The 4,812-nt window shown below is 41.8% G+C and overlaps 1 pseudogene; it reads left to right on the plus strand.

The window, feature by feature from the left end:
- LOC106000858 overlaps nt 1–4,812 on the plus strand; it is a 21,930-nt pseudogene that overhangs the window by 1,445 nt on the left and 15,673 nt on the right.

The following is a 4,812-nucleotide window of genomic DNA, read 5'->3' on the forward strand; positions in this document are numbered from 1 at the left end:
ACCACTGAGCCATCTTCCCAGCCCTCAGGCTCTGAGTTTAATCCCCAGGACTGGCACCAAATAGTAAAGACCAAAACATAGAGAAGGAAGTTTTGGTTTTATATGTCTGGGAGAAAGAAGTGTAATTTTTTCTTCTTTACACTTTTCTGAATTTTTTCCCATATTTGATGCTGCAAATGCAACTTTCAATTTTCAATGAATAAAAACTCTTTTGTCATTTTTCTTTAACATCTTTAAGTAGTTTTATAATGTCAGTTTATGGCACTATATATTTTGATCAATGTCACCCCTATCATCATCTGCCCATCTCTCTCAACCCTACCTGTGCCCTACGGTTACCTGCTTCCATTTTCACCTATGTACCTTGTATATTATGACTGCCTTTTCCCATCCTTCCTCTCTCCATTCATCTGGAACCTCCCCTTGATCTGACTCCCCCTACAGTATTTGTGCCATCTTCAGGTGTCCAGTCAGCTTATTTTTTATTTCAATGCTCAATGGCTCCTTGTTATTGGTCATGGTTTTTGTAGCCAAAAATATTTTCTAGCAAATTTCATCAGGAAGACTTTTTTCTTTAATATTTTTCCTTCATAGGTTGGAATTCATGAAAATTACTTTCAGTGTGAAACAGAAATCAGAATTTTCACTTCCATTTAATTATTTCTTAACTGGATTCTTCTCTTTGACCTTCAGATATGACTCAATCTTTTCAGTTTTTAAACTACCATTCCTCTGTACATCATGATAATAAGCTTGTGTACAGATGCCAACCATTCTCTACCACCTCACAGCAGCTAAATTGCTCCAGGAGTTTCAATGTTTGTTTTTAGTCCTTTCCATCCCATAACCCTTCAACCCTTTCAATCTGAGTTTTGTCTCCTTATTCCCCACAATTTAACATTGATAAGGTGACAAATTGATGATAAAATGGCTATGTTTTAGTTGCATGTCATTTTGTGCTGCTGAAATATAGTTAAGTAGTGGCTGCATTCTCAAATTTAAAGCAAGGATGACTAAGGTGAGTCACATGACTGTTCCTCTAGGGTGATGACACTTGTTGAGGTTCTAGGGGATGTCACAACATCTTCTGTTGAAGACAGACAGACAGACTGGAAGAAGAAACCAAAGAGATGGATTGACAAATGTTCTCACCATTATCATCTTAATTTAATATCCTGATCACAGTACCCCAAATAGCATGCATGAAGAGAAGGAGCAGGGCAGGAAAGTCCATGAGACTCATCTCCAGAAAACTGGAAGTGGCACTGTGGTTCAAGTGGTAGAGCGCTCACCTTGAGTTGAAAGTTCAGGGACGACACCCAGGCCAAGAGTTCAAACCCCATGACTGCACCCCTCCAAAAACAGTGGATAGTAGGGGAATAAAGTATGGAGAGATAAGCATGATCAAATAAATTGAATGTATGGAAGTTTGAAAATGAAATTCCTCTGGAAAAATAATATATGCAAACGGAAATGGAAGAAGGGGAAGAAGGGAGTTGCATTAATAAAGTCCAGTTTCTGTAATGCTACAAGATGCATTTTCACAGAATGACCACTAGATGACACACTCCATACCACTCACACAGAGCTTCCTCTCTGAGAAATACCAAGGAAATAAGGGAAATAATGTCTGCCATCACTAGTGACACCAACTGAAACTCTGAACAGAGCAAGAACCCCAAACACAAACACAGGTATTATCTAGCAGGATGGATGTTGAGGGTGGGGAGGGAAAGCCTCTGTCATTGCAGCTTCTGAGACAGGAAGCCTGGTATTGCCTCTATCCCTGCCTTCTCTAAGGCACCAAAGTCATCTCTGAAGGAAGGGGTTGTGCCCCATATGTGTGGATATATGGAGAAGTTACCTGCAAGAAGTAAATAAAGATTAAGAAAGTGGGGAGTGGGAGATTGCAGCCATAAAATCCAATGCACTTCCTGAAACAAGAAAATTGAGAAAGCCATTGTTTGAGAAAGATGGGAGAGAACTATGAAAGTGTGATATTAAACAAGATTCCTTTTATTCATGAACCACTTTGTTAAATGGCAACTCCTTTGTATAACTACTTAAATTTTTAAAGAGAGGTAGTATCCCGAAGAGCGAATTCCATACATTTCACCAGTGTCCTTAGAAGAAAATGTGCCAAGAGGCTCGGTCTCAAAGCCTATTCACAGGCATCAAGACTATGAAGACATGGCAAGAAGGTGAATCATTAGGACAGTTAGCTCTTGTGATTTCCTCAACCTCCAGAACTTTGATAAAAATAAATCCTGATTAATGAAGTCTGCTCCAGCTACTTTGGTTCCTTACGGCAGACAAGGCAAAGTAAGACACCAAACCAGCTCTCTCTGAGCAGGATCAGCCTTAGGAGTTGACTTTGGGACATGGAGTCCTTATCTTTGTTACACTCCATCTTGCAGCTTTGACCTTGGTAAGAAAGGACGACTCAGGCTCCAGCCCCAGTGTGACTACATTGAGCATGAATGTATCCTTGTGAATGAAGGTATTTTCCAGCTTTCCTCCCTGCTTCTCAGCATGTGGACTCTCAACAAAAGTTTAACAGTGTCCTACTCAAAAACCAAGCTTTCTCATTCTGGGAAAGAGCGGAAGTGCTGCCTGTTTCCCCTTGTAAACAGGAACTTGAACCTGGGGCTCTCTGTCAGGCACCTGAGACATACATGGACTCTTGTACCATGATATTACAGGGAGTCATGTCTGCCCATATGAGAGTTTTTGACCATTTCATGTTTTTGACCATTTCATGTTTTACTTTACAAAGTGTAATCACACTTGTCATGGATGATGCTTCCACCAGGATTCTTGTAGTGGAATCATTAAGTACAGGTCAGAAAGTTGAGAGAAGGAGAGTGGTATCAGATGCCTCTTCATCTAGGTCAAATCTTATTGGTCAACTCCCTTGAAGGTCAGTGCTGCTGTTGGTAGACACAGCCATTTTCTGAACTAGCTGAATTAGGTTCAGAGGAGCTCAGTCTCTTTCCTAGAGACTGTCCTGGACATAAACCTACATATCTTTGTGTATCTGATGCAGTTTTAGGTTGGTGGGTGCATACGTTCCTTCCAAAAACCAAACTTTCAGAGTGGGATCCCACTTCCCAGTGCTGTAGGCATCATGGTTATTATTGATTATCACCACATAACACATGATACATAACTTTTTCAGAAAAGCAGGTCTTACCCACCTCTTGGCTCTTCACACACTGTTGCACCCACCTGGCTATTTGCATATTTCTCCCTAAGGAGGGCCTTCCTTTCTAAGTCTGAAATAAAGACTCAGTTCTAAACTTGCCTGGACCTGTCAAGACCCCTCATTTCACTCCTAAAAATGAAGTCCTTGACTCAGCTCCTGTGGCTGTTAATGCTCTGGATCCCTGGTAAGGGCAAAGGGAGGTGAGGAATAAGAATGAGGTGGAAGGGTGGTCTCTTAGTGCCCAGTTGTGCCCTATCTGTGTGGGAGATGTTCAGGGGTTGTTTTCTATGATGGGACAAGTGAGGTTTAGGTTTGGGAGAAAGCAAAATAATTCAGAAGGAGCTAAAACCAACTTTACTTTGATGAAGACTTTGCTTGGTGAGAATAATGTAAGTGAATCCTATTTTTCATATAAACATATAAGATTATTAGTCAAACCATGAAATATTATCAATAAGAAATATGTATCAAAATTCAAATTAAAAAAAGCCATGCTTCTCCATGTTTGCACATAACTTTGCACTTCTATCTTATTCTAATTTCAGCATCAAGTGGAGATGTTGTGCTGACCCAGACTCCCCTCTCCCTGTCTGACATGCTGGGAGAGCCAGCCTCCATCTCCTGCAAGTCTAGTCAGAACCTCTTATATAGCAATGGAAATACCTATTTGAAATGGTTCTTGCAGAAACCAGGCCAGTCTCCACAACTCCTGATCTATGAGGTCTCCAACCGATTTCCTGGGGTCCCAGATAGATTCAGTGGCAGTGGGTCTGGCACAGATTTCACCCTCAAAATCAGCAGGATGGATATAGAGGATATTGGAGTTTATTACTGCTTTCAACATACACATTGGCCTCCCACAGTGATATAGCCCTGAACTAAAACCTCCCTAATGGCTGGGTGAGCGACCTTCATGCACTGCTGCTTTGGGGAGCAACAGAGCAGATTGTCTGGGGGGAAAATAGAATAAAGAAAGGCGAGAATTTCAAACAGCACATTAAAAAAACCTTATTGTTTCCATTTCTTGGAAATAATACATGGTCAAAAAATACATGGTCATATGTGCATAGCTACTAAGCCCTTGTGTTTTGCTCCTATGAATATCCTCCTTTTGCTCACTCTGTGGATGTTTAGACAGCTGTTTAATTAATCATGTCTAGATGTAATTATTTTTCTTTTACTATCCATTGGGTTTACTTGTAGATGTATAGATTAGAAGCCAATATGAACAGCTTTCTAGGCCTTCTAATCTGAAGTCAAACAAGAACAAGGGGGAGGAGTTCCGGGAAGATGGCTGAAGAGAAGCTGGAATCTGAACAAGCTCTCGCATAGAAAGCAGTTTTACAGTTCCAGTGAACAGTCCTAAGCCAGAGAATCACACCAAGTGTGCCATCACAGGAGAGAGAGTTAGACAAGAGAGGGGAAGCCAAGACAAGGAGACACATCTGAGCGCTTGCCAGCAGCCGCCGCAGCGACGGCAGGGTCGCAGCAGCGACTGCAGCCCTGGCCATACCTGAGCGCTCACACAGAGAGTCCGGGACGAAGGAGCCAGACGCAGCGGGCGAGCGGATTCTACTCAACACCAGCAAGAACCAACAAGGAGCGGA

This window comes from Dipodomys ordii, unplaced genomic scaffold (genome assembly GCF_000151885.1).
Source record: "Dipodomys ordii isolate 6190 unplaced genomic scaffold, Dord_2.0 Scaffold248, whole genome shotgun sequence".
Lineage (NCBI taxonomy): Eukaryota > Metazoa > Chordata > Mammalia > Rodentia > Heteromyidae > Dipodomys > Dipodomys ordii.